Source organism: Benincasa hispida, chromosome 5 (assembly GCF_009727055.1).
Source record: "Benincasa hispida cultivar B227 chromosome 5, ASM972705v1, whole genome shotgun sequence".
In the NCBI taxonomy this organism is placed as follows: domain Eukaryota; kingdom Viridiplantae; phylum Streptophyta; class Magnoliopsida; order Cucurbitales; family Cucurbitaceae; genus Benincasa; species Benincasa hispida.
This window is the reverse complement of record NC_052353.1, coordinates 45,865,566-45,878,798: the sequence shown is the minus strand read 5'-3', so window position 1 is coordinate 45,878,798 and position 13,233 is coordinate 45,865,566.

Sequence of the window (13,233 nt, the reverse complement as noted above, 5' to 3'; positions counted from 1 at the left end):
TTATGCATTTACATAAATTATAGCATGCTTAATTAAAAAGAAACTTAAGGTTTCAGAACCCCTTACCTTTGGAGACCTTCTTCAAGTATCCCCCCATCAAGAAACGAACACTACCACGAAGGCGATCTTGGTATTCTCAGGTAGAGAACCCAGGAGTGGCGAGCTCTGACTATTTTGGATTGAAGGAAAAAAGAGAGTAGAGAGAAGGATGAAGAATTGTGATTGATCTCTAAGAACAACAACTCTCCCACAATGTTTCTGTCTTACACATATAATTAAAATAACTTAATTATATCATATATAATTAAATCCCTCAATTAATTTGAACAATTCAAATTAATAAAAAAAAACTTATTCTCTTTTAATCATATTGAGCTACAAAGGGGACCTCATAGACCTGTAGCTTGAAGCTCAAACGATACATGAATAATCAAACTCTTTAATTAAATTATTCACCATTTGTTAACTGTCGGGCACTCCACTAAAGACCGATAGTTGCACTCTTCGTACTACAGATATATTTCTGTGTCCATTGGATATAATCAACAATACGACGACCCTTCACAAATTGCTCGTAAGTATAGCTGAGCCAAAATTACTGTTTTGTCTCTATAGTTACATATAACTCCTTAAGTACCACTGATCCCTCTAATGAATAATAGATCATAATCTTGCTATGACGAAACCCCTCTCTGGTGAGGAGAGGGTGTGAAGCCACATTGTTCAAGCCCCATAATCAGTCTTTAAAAGAGTAATTTATCTACTTACCCCGACCTCGGGGAAGGAATGATTTTTTTTTTTTGTGTAGCTATGTTCCCCACTCCTCAATCAGACGAATCCCCAAAGTGGTAGGCTTTTTTAGCCAGTGATCTAGCCACTCTCACCCATACAAATCAAAGGACTGTCCTCATAGGCAGGAGTTCACAATTCACTCAGGACTCAGGTCATGTTACCTATGATTATCCTGGTGAAATGAAAATCTCTATTATGAACGACGTTATATAATGAGACTAAACATTTCGTGCTCCGGTCTTGTACAAACTCCTTTGTATAGAATATCCTCGCTCACATGTCTATATATGAATGATCAGGATCATATCACTTGTAGCACTTTACAATAATTACAATGTCACACCCTCTCCCAGATTACCCTTTCAAAACTAGAAGGGGATATGACTGCGGTAGTTACTAGCCTTGCTGCCAATACCCACCGCCTTAGCCCTCTAATCTAAATGCCAACTGGTTAAACATTAATAATGTATGAATAAGATATGCCTCCTTAAGGTTCTACAAATATCATATAACACATGCATGCAACCATGATATAACATCTAAGAGATGAAACGTTCACAGATGGCCCAAACAACTCTAATAAAGTCCTAGTCCCTCTCAAAACATGTGTACATAGACAAATCAATAACCTAAATTTTCTAAATAAGCCGAGTCTTTTAGTGGCAAGCAGCAGCAAGATCAACCCCGAGGAATCTGTCCGCTACCTGAAAAGGGAAAACACAGGAACTTGGTGAGCTAAAAACCCAGTGAGTGACTATAGAATTGTAAAGCAATAAGCATAGCATTACTATAAACATGTAAATACATAAACGAGTAAACTCAAGCAATTGTCTCTAAATGTAGCTTTAAACCATTCTCAGACATCATTAAACATTATTATTCCCTAGTTTAGAACGAGCCTAAACGCTCAAGCCCCCAAATGTTTATTACCGGCTAAGAGACCCATACTTCGGTCTCTCATTCATAACTGCCTACGTGCACGTGGCCATACTAAGTACCATCATAACTTAGGTACTTCTGCTCAGATACCTTTTCAAATTTGTCCTTCAATATCGAGCTACTAAGATACCTTTTCAAACGTCCTTCGGTATCAAATTGGCCAGATACCTTCTCAAATGTCCTTTGGTATCAAATTGGCCAGGTACCTTCTCAAATGTCCTTCGGTACCAAATTGGTTAAATACCTTCTCAAATGTCTTTCAGTACCAAATGTGTATTTTGTAACATCAAATTAAGTTCCATTGCCTAGTATTTACACAAGAACTGTTCCATTGGCACTCATTTACACAAGAACTCATTTTCCCATAGCCTTCCTTTAGGAAGCATATATCAAAACCAGAAACATAGCTTTTATAATGGTTACACGACATACCTTGGCCTGTGTTACACACATACAAGCCAGGAAACATGCATTAAGTTATTCTCCAACCATTTGTTGCTTGAGGAAGTATAATTTCATCATTAATGTCACTGTGCTTTACTTGATCATATATGCATGAGTATTGGAAACCTTAAGTTTACTTAGTCACTCACTGTTCGTCAGGCTCTTAATGGTTTATACGCTTCCCCTAGTTCTTCTTGACCTGAAAAGATATAATTTCTGATTAAACTACTTAGAATTCCTAGTAAAATACCTCAAATAATTCATTTATTAAAGGAACTTCCATCAACACAGACATTCTTTACTAGTGAGATCCCCCTGAGCGAGGTCAGCGAGATCCTCTAGAGCGATGCTAGCGAGATCCTCTAGAGCGATTCCAGCGAGATCCTCTAGAGCGATACCAGCGAGATCCTCTAGAGCGATACCAGCGAGATCCTCTAGAGCGATACCAGCGAGATCCTCTAGAGCGAGATCAAGCTTTTCTTGTCAAATTTTCATCTTAGCGATACTCACCTTACCAGCGATACTCAGCCAAATTCTTAGTGAGATTTCCCCCTAGAGCGAGATCCTCCTCACAAAATCAGCGAGATTTTCTTTATAAGCGAGATACTCATGCCCAAATCTCGCTATAATTCTCTACGATGAACTGCTTGCTTGTTCATCACAAGCAGCTATCTGCTTATGTACCAATTCCCTGTTATAAATTCAAAATTTCATAACTCATAATCTAGAGCTCTTTTCAAGAAACTTCCTTCTACAACTTATTTAGAATTGAGTTAACTTCCTTACCTTAAAATTTCAACCCAGAATTCCTTATAGTTTGGCTTGGAACTTTCAATCTTCACCTCAGCCCTGCTTAAATATGAGGTTTTGCCTTCTCTTTATTTTCTTCACTCCTTGTTCTTCTCCTCCTGAAATCTTCCTCCGGCAAGACAATTTCACAACCTAGATTCTCTCAGTTTTCAAATGGCACTGAATTCACTAAAATCTTCATGTCTGCTGCCGAAACCAAGCTTTTGAAGTTCTTCTTCCAAAACACTTCCCACCGCCTCCCAAGTTCAAGGATTAACCGCCACTTTACCCCCACTTAGTTTTTCCTTCCCTTCCATCATAATTCCTATGAATAACCAGGAATTACTTTAATAAAAAAAATAAGAAAAGAAAAAAATATATATATATTATAACATTCCTTTGGCTAAACTTGCTTATCTAGGAACCTAGAGTTCGGGGTTTACATACAACACGTATAAAGCAGGCCATACTCGTAGTGTTACCAGGATAAGGTACCCAACTTTGGATGTTATCACTTATGTTATCACTTAAACATGATCCACACGTGTGTCTCTACATATATGTTTAAGCTACAAGATAACATTGGATGTTAGTTTATGAGCTTGTGGTTAATGCAACATTTATGGAATAAAATATCATATATTTTATTAAATAAAAAATAGTTTGTTCAAAACATTTACAAACTATAGAACCCTACAAGATTTAGGGCATCAACCCCAACATTTATGACATTCCAGGATCTGAGGTTGCCCAGCATACGTGCTTGAGGAAAATCCTAAGAAATTGAAACCTTGTTCAAAATTGTGCCTATTTGTAGGTTACCCTAATGGAACGAGAGGTGGTTACTTCTACGATCCTAAGGATAAGGTGTTTGTGTCGACAAATGCTACCTTTATAGAAGATACCACATAAATGAACATAAACCCCGCAGTAAGATTGTGTTAGGTGAACTTTACAATGAAACAATTGAACCTTCAACAAGAGTTGTTGAAGAGCCCAATACCTAATAAAAGTTGTTGAAGTTGGATCTGAAGTAACTCTTTAACAAGAGCATGAGCGCGTTCGGATCTTTCCTATTTCATTGTGACCAAATTACCACACACACACATTGTAACAAACAGGTATGCAATTTAACACTAATTGTGGTTATGCTTTAACAATTAAATAACAACAGATTGAGTAAACGTACCAGTTGAAGACTGTCTTCACTTCGAACCCAATCCAGCGGAAGCAACCTTCTACGGTCTTTACCGCCCAGCAAATAGTCACCTAGCAGCACGATCGTCTACACAAACGACAGCACATGAACAAGCAAAACCTGAGGATGACACCACCACTTGAAGCCCTTGGTATTCTCGGAGTGAGAATCCAAAGAGTGGACTTTGATGGAATTGGTAGAGGAAGGAGGAAAGGACGAATCGTGTAAAAGGACAAGCAAGTGGGAGATAGCTATCGTATAGCCGGAAGCTTATCGTTTAGGAAAAGGTACACGATCGTGTAGGTTTTACTAAGCGATCGTTTAGTAAAGAGTAAACGATCGTTTAGAAAAACTCGGCATGCTAAGCGATCGTTTAGAGAACGTGTGTAATCGTAGTACGCAAGGTGTTCGATCATTTGGCGATAAGCGATATCATATAGACTCTCAGCTAAGCGATCGTGATGTTTCCACACCTTGTGCGAGTTTTTCGAACTCTTTGCAAAAAGAAACCAATTATCATTTTATTCTTCAGTTACAATAACTGAAATTAATCATCCCACTAACGCACGATTCAGGAGAAATTTCTGGTCAATTATCACATAAACCAACCAATTAATTAATAAATGAATATAATCATATTATATTCTTAACCTATAGTTTGATATCATATATCTACTATAGTAATTTCTCCTCTACTTGATGTAAATCATATTTATATCTAATTTTCTCCAAAATAATGTATCTCATATATTTAGTCAATCACATTATATATAATTAACCAGTTCAATTATATCATATATAATCGAACTCCCTCTTGTCAATTTGAACATTTCAAACTGACCCAAAAACTGATTCTCGACTTTATCCTAGCTACCTAGGGGATCTTATGGACCTATGGCTCGAAGCTCCAACGATACATGAATAGCTAACTAAACTCTTTAGCCACGAGATCAACCATTCGTTAATTGTCAGGCATTCCACTAAAGATCAATAGTTGAACTCTTCTTACCACAGATATATTTCTGTGTCCATCGGATATAACCAATCATGAGTATGATGACCCTTCACAGATGCTCGTAAGTACAGCTGGGAAAATTTACCATTTTGCCCCTGTAGTTACATCTCACTCTTTAAGTACCACTGACTCCTCTAATGAACAATACAACATAGTCCAATTATGTGCGAACACCTCTCAGACCAAGAGAATGTGTGTGGTGCTACATCGTTCAAGCCTTGGAATCAGCCCTTAAGGGAGCTATCTGTCTACTTGACCCTACTTCGGGGAAGGAGTGAATTCCATCTTGTGTAGCTGAGTTCCCAACTCCCAAATTAGACGAATCCTCAAAATGATAGGTTTGAGTCGGCGACCTAGCTACTCGCACCCATACAAATCAAAGGACCGCCCTCAATGGCAGAAGTTCCCAACTCACTCAGGATTGAGGTCATGTTACCTATGGTCATCCTAATGAAGTGAAGTCTCTGTCATGAACGGTGTTTATAACGAGATGTTAACACTTCGTGGTCAGGTCTTATACAAACTCTTTGTATTGGACGCCCCCACTCGCATGTCCCCTGCACAAATGATAAGGATCAGACCATCTGTGACAAGTCACAACACTTGTGACCATTCCACAAAGCGGGTCGCATCCATGGTGTTACCAGGATAAGGCTTTCCTTCTATATCCATATACTACAGACCATTTTGGTTATCACTTAAGACATGATCCACTTGTATGTAACCACATACATGCTTAAGTTACATACTGATAACCAGGGATTTTATGTTTATTGGTTTGTGTAAAACAAATAAAACAAACAACTGAGCAAAATCAAGAAGTAAAGTAAAATATCATATATTATACATCACAAGCGTTCGTACAAACTATTTACAAACTACAGGACACGAGACTTTAAGGCATCAACCCCAACATGATCATCTAGTAGGTCAAATCCACCTCAACTGTTGAGGGAGCCTCAACGTAGTGGAAGGGTTGCGAACCCACTTGTTAGTTATATGGGTTTAACAACAACCCTAGCTATCGTCTAAGGAACAGTGTCCTAAGACACCTCAAGAAGTTGAGGAAATGAGATTGTTATTATCAGTCTAACCCAGGATTTTATCACTAGACTACCGTTAATAACATCCTCAAGTATCTATGGAAAACGAGATACTACATGCTTGTGTATGGTTCTAAAGATCTGATCCTTACAGGATGCACGGACTCTGATTTTGAGACTGATAAGGATTCTAGGAAATCCACATCAGGATCAATGTTCACTCTTAACGTAGGAGTAGTAGTCTAGAGGAGCATTAAACAGGGGCACATTGCTGAATTCACTATGGAGGCTGTACGTAGCAGCTCGTGAAGTTGCTAAGGAAGCTGTATGGATCAGGAAATTCCTGACTGATCTGGAAGTGGTTCCAGACATGTCAAAACCCATGTCAAAGCAGGGGTACATTGCTGAATTCACTATGAAGGCTGTACGTAGCAGCTCGTGAAGTTGCTAAGGAAGCTGTGTGGCTCAGGAAATTCCTAACTGATCTGGAAGTGGTTCCAGACATATCAAAACCCATCACCCTTTATTGTGATAATAGTGGTGTTGTGGCTAATTCCCGAGAGTCTAGGAGTCATGAGTGCGGGAAGCACATAGAGCAGAAGTATCATCTCATCTGAGAGATTGTACATAGAAGGGACGTGATCGTCACGCAGATAACTTAGGAACACAACGTTGTTGATCCATTTACAAAGGTCCTCATGGCTAAGGTCTTTGAGGGTCACTTGCAGAGTATGGGTCTGCGAGACAGGCCACATTAAGTCTAGGGCAAGTGAGAGATTTTATACTCGACGTGTTTTTATGTCCTAGTCTATTGTTTAATGTGTACTTTTATATTAGTATGACTTTTATATTGTACACCCGACTAGCTTTAGGAAGAGTGAGAGATTATCGAGTTTGATGCTCTAAAACTTGTGGGTCTTGTAGTTTGTAATTGTAATGTACAAACATTTTATTTATTTAATAAAATATGAGATATTTTATTTGACATTTAGTAGCATTAACTCACAAAACCAATAAACTAGCATCCAAGGTTATCTTCTATAGCTTAAACATGTATATAGAGACGTACAGGTGGATCATGGTTAAGTGATAATCTAAATGGTCTGTAGTAGATGGATAAGGTTGGGTACCTTATCCTGGTGACACTACGAATACAATCCGCTTTGTAGATGTTACAATTGTTGTAAAGAGCTACAAATGATTTGATCCTAATCATCCGTGTAGAGACATGTGAGCGGGAGTTTTATATACAAAGGAGTTTGTATAAGAACGAATGACGAAATGACCTATTTTATTGTATAACACCTACACCATTTATAATAGAGACTTACATTTCACCAGGATGACCATAGGTGACATGATCTAAATCCTGAGTGAGTTGTGAACTTCTATCCATAAAGGTAGTCTTTTGATTTGTATGGATAAGAGTGGCCGAATCGTTGACTCAATAAGCCTACCATCTTGGAGATTCGTCTGATTAGGGAGTTGGGAAGACAACTTATTCACTCTTTCCCTAACGTCTGGGTAAATAGATAAATTCCTCTCTTAAGGGCTGATTCTGGGGCTTGAACAATGTGGCGCCACACCCTCTCTTGGCCCGAGAGGGATTTGGTCATAGTTGGACTATGACTTATTGTTCATTAGAGGGATCAGTGGTACTTAAGAAGTTAGATGTTGTTGGGGTTGATGCACTAAATCTCATAAGGTCCTATAGTTTGTAATTGTAATGTACAAACACTTTATTTATGTAATAAAATATGTGTTTTTTATTTCAAAATTAGTTGCATTAACCACAAACCAATAAACTAAAATCCAGGGTGAAAATTTTTTTTGGAAAGATCCTTTGAGCGGAAGCAAAGATCGTTCCAAATTCCATTTTTATTGAACATAAAGTTTTACAATAAAACAACGAGCAAATATGCATTTACTTAAAATTACAGCATGCTTAAAAACAAATACAAAGGGTTTCAGAAACCCTTACCTTTGAAGAACTCTTTCTTCAAGGAATCCCTCATACAAGCCACAATGGAACTCCTTCCTTACGGATCTCCTTCTTCACGCACAAACACCACCACTCGAGAATCCTCTATATTCTCTTTGGGATTAAAGGATTCAAGCATGAGTTGTGGGCTTTGCTTGAATTCTTGAAAAAGGGAAGGAGATGGAGAGGATGAGAAGGATATTTCTATAGAGAACTTTTCTCTTAGAGAAAACACTTCTTCTTTCTATGAGAATTAAGGAAGTATAATCCTCTGCAGCCAACTTGAATCCCACGTACATCTTGAGAGAATAGAGGGAGGGAGTTATAACTCCTTCCCTTTTTACTAATTGCAATTAAATTAATAAAATAGAATATATATATATATATAATAACTACTTTATTATATATATACATTATATTTTATATCAAATATAACATATAGTCTATAGTTTTATATTGCATCAAATACAACATAAACTATAGATTTTATTCTTTCTCAACTATACATGGCATTTAATATAAATCATTTATATTAAATCACATTTATATTAAATCCACTTATATGAATCTCATCCATATAAATGATATTTGGATCATATCCAAATATTTAATTCCTCACAATATAAATCATATTTATATTTAATTATATGAATCTTATTCATATAATTGGTATTTGAATCATATTCAAATGCCTCTCATATATAATGTATCAAATACATTATAATTAATTATGTCATATATAATTAATTCCCTCAATTAATTTGAACATTTCAAATTAATCAAAAGATTAAATCCCTGTTGAGCTACAGTGTGGACCTTATGGACCTATAGATTGAAGCTCTAATGATACTCGAATAATTAATTAAACTCTTTAATTAAATTATCGAACATCCGTTAACTGTCGGTCATTCCACTAAAGACCAACAATTGCACTCTTCGCACTACAGATAAATTTTTGTGCAAATTGGATATAACCAATCAACAGTGCGATGGCCCTTTACAAATTGCTCGTAAGTATAGCTGGGTCAAAATACCGTTTTGCCCCTGTAGTTACATTTAACTCCTTAAGTACCACTAATCCCTCTAATGAACAATAAGTCATAGTCCTTCTATGACCAAGTTCCTCTCGAGCCAGGAGAGGGTGTGGCCACTATGTTCAAGACCTAGAATCAGCCCTTAAGGGAGCAATTTATCAACTTGCCCCTGCATTAGGGAAAGAGTGAATTCTGTTTGTGTAGCTATATTCCCAACTCCCCAGTCAAACGAATCCCTAAAATGGTAGGCTTGTTGAGTTGGCAATCTAACCACTCTCACCCATACAAATCAAAGGAACGCCTTCATAAGCAAGAGTTTACAACTCACTCAGGATTCAGGTCATGTCACCTATGATCATCCTAGTGAGATGTAAGTCTCTATTATTAACGGCGTTATATAAAGAGACTAATCATTTCGTAATCCAGTCTTATACAAACTCTTTGTATAGGATTTGTATAGGATAACCCCGCTCGCATGTCTCCACATGAATGATCAAGATCAGATCATTTGTAGCACTTTACAACACTTGTAACATCTACAAAGCAGATCATATCTGTAGTGTCACAAGGATAAGACACCTAGCCTTATCCATCTACTACAGACCATTTAGGTTATTATTTAAACAAGATCCACTTGTAGTCTCTACATGCTTGTTTAAATTATATGAAATAACCTCGGATCTTAGTTTATTCAATTGAGTATATGTTGATAAAATAACATTTATTTTATTAACAACAATATGTTTATACAAAGTTTACAAACTACGAGATTACAATGAGATTTAGGACACTATTCCCAACACTGGGTTATCTTGTAGCTTAAACATGTATGTAGAGACATACAAATAGATCATGTTTAAGTGATAACCTAAATGGTCTGTAGTAGATGGAATAGACTGGATACCTTATCCTAGTGACACTACGAGTATGGCTCTCGCTTTGTAGATGTTACAAATGTTATAAAGTACTACAAATTATTTGATCATGATATTTCAGTGGAGACATGTGAGTGGGGATATTCTATACAAAGGAGTTTGTATAAGACCGGACCACGAAATATTTAGTTTCATTATATAATGTAGTTCAAAATAGTGACTTACGTTTCACCAGGATGACCATAGGTAACATGATCTGAATCTTAAGTGAGTTGTGAACTCCTACCTATGAGGGTGATCATTTGATTTGTATGGGTGAGAGTGACCAATTCGCTGACTCGACAAGCCTACCATTTTGGGGATTCGTCTAACTGAGGAGCTGGGAATACAACTACACAAGAAGGAATTCACTCATTCCCCAATGGTGGGGCAAGTAGATAAATTGTTCCCTTAAGAGCTGGTTCCGGGGCTTGAACAATGTGGCGCCACACTCTCTCTTGGCCCGAGAGGGGTTTGATCATAGTTGGACTATGATTTATTGTTCATTAGAGGGTTTAGTAGTACTTAAGGAATTAAATGTAACTACACAGGTAAAGCGGTAATTTTGGCCTAGCTGTACTTACGAGCAATTTGTGAAGGGTCATCGTACTATTGATTGGTTATATCCAATGGACACAGAAATATATCTGTAGTGCGAAGAGTACAGCTGTCGATCTTTAGTGGAGTACCCGACAGTTAACGGGATGGTGAATAATTTAATTAAAGAGTTTAATTAATTATTCGCGTACCATTGAAGCTTCAAGCTACAGGTCCATGAGGTCCCCTCGATAACTCAACGGGATTCAATGAGAATCAGTTTTTTTTTTTTTATTATTAATTTGAATTGTTCAAATTAATTTAGAGAATTAATTATACATGATATAATTAATTAATTTTAATTATATATGATATAATTACTATAACTTATTTTATACATTATAATATTAAGTATTTATGAGAGGAAATAAATATTTAAATATGATTCAAATATTAATTATATGAATTGAATTCATATAGTTGAATATAATATAAATGTGATTTATAAAAGCTATTAATGAGAGAAATTAAACTATAGATTATATTATATTTGATACAATATTAAATTATAGGTTATATGTTATATTCGATATAACATATAGTTTAATATATATAATATGATAAAGTTGTTATCACACACACACACACATATATATATAAAAGTTTGTTATTAAAATTTAAATTTATTTTATTATTTTATTTTTATTTTAATAATTACAGTTTTAGGGAGGGAGTTGTAACTCTCTCCCCCTTTTTCTCTTAAAATGTGCAGGAGTGGAGTGTGCTCCTTTTGTCCTCTTTTTCCAGTAACAAAATACACAGAATTGTTCTATGATTAAAAAGATCCCAAAGAAGAAATTTCTTTCCTCTTTTCTCTCAATCTTTCCTCCTCCCCCTCAATCCAAAATCACTAGGTCCCATACCTCCTGGATTCTCACTAGAGAATACTGAGGTCATTCTTGTGGTGGTGCCCAATTGGCCTTATAATTTGTACGAGTTTTTCACAGAGAATTGAAAAAACGTCTTCAAAGGTAAGGATTTCTGAAACCCAAATTTATTCTTCTACAATTTCATATTATGTGTGTAGGTGCAAAATGCATGCTGATGATGTTATATTGTCGCCATGATATTGTTTGTGAAATTTCTATGGAAACTGAGATTATATCCGGACTACATAAGTTAGCATGCTTAATAAAAGGTGCTTGGCAGGAAAATATAGTCGGCCTCAATCGGTGGGAAATAATAGTCGGTGACGACCGACGGAAAATATAGTCAAGTTACCTAAGCATGACTAGCGGGAAAAGAATTGTCGATGTGCACATTGGCGGGAAAAGTGGGTTATAGGAAAGTTTCCATAAAAAGTTGTTATGATTGATAATGTTTTCATGATATGAGCATGCCACGTATAGCATGGAACTAGAGGATGATGATTGAATGAATGTACACATGATCATGCATAAATTATATTGGAATTTTGATTATGTGATTGACTTCCCAAAAATATGTTTTGCTAAGTGATTATTATTTTAAAAGCACCACTCACTGGGCTTAGTAGCTCACGCTCTTCCAAATGTTTTCTTATATTCCCCCCCAAGGTAGCAAAGCGGAGTGTTTAGGAAGGAGTTTACTAACCACCAACACACCAGGACTTGGTAAATTCTCAGGGCATGGCTCGGATCATGTAATAAAGAATATAGCAAATTGAACTATGTGTATGAAAGTTAGATAGAGTGTTGTAAACATATTAAAATTTTTAATAGATAAATAGGGGGAGAAATGTTAAATTTAAATGTTGTCTTGGAATACTACTGGTGTACCCTCACACTCCCTTCCAAGTCTTGGGGGCTAAGGCTAGGGAGGGGGTGTGACAGCTTGGTATCAGAGCAAAGGTTTACGTAAAACCTGGGAAAAAGTTGAGTCTAGCATAAGTATAAATAGAATCTAGGAAAAATAAAAGAAAAATTGATAGGTTAAAGCCAAAGCGGCATCCAGAAAATGCTTACCTAAGGTAGGGAAGCCAGATAATATTAGAAGATAGGCTAGGACAAAACCTAAAAAAGAAATAAATATAATGAAATAAACTAGGAAAACCTAAAGTGGAATCAGGAAAGGTTAGGAAAAAGAAATAAGGAATAATAAGTGGACATAGGAAAACAAGGGGAAGTGAAAATAAAGAAATTAGTAAGTAATAACCTGAATAATGTCCACTGTAGGAAATGAATCCGAGCGGACAAGACTGGTGGTGGAATGACTCCGAAACGCAAACTGGAGACCGCGACGCTAGCCCAGGGGAAAACCCTAAAAAATCTTAGAATAGTGTGAACAATAATACTAAATATCCTATTACCTTGAACAATGCAAATTTAGTGGGATCCCGAACTAACATGGGATGTCCACAATGTGGTAAAAATCATAATTGTCTGTGTCTGAAAGGGATCGGAATTTGCTATAGGTGTGGAAAGGTTGGCCATATCCGCAAAAATTGTTATGCTTTTCAGATAAAAACAAGAGAGATCTAGGAAAAATATCAACGAAAACTGGCCGGAG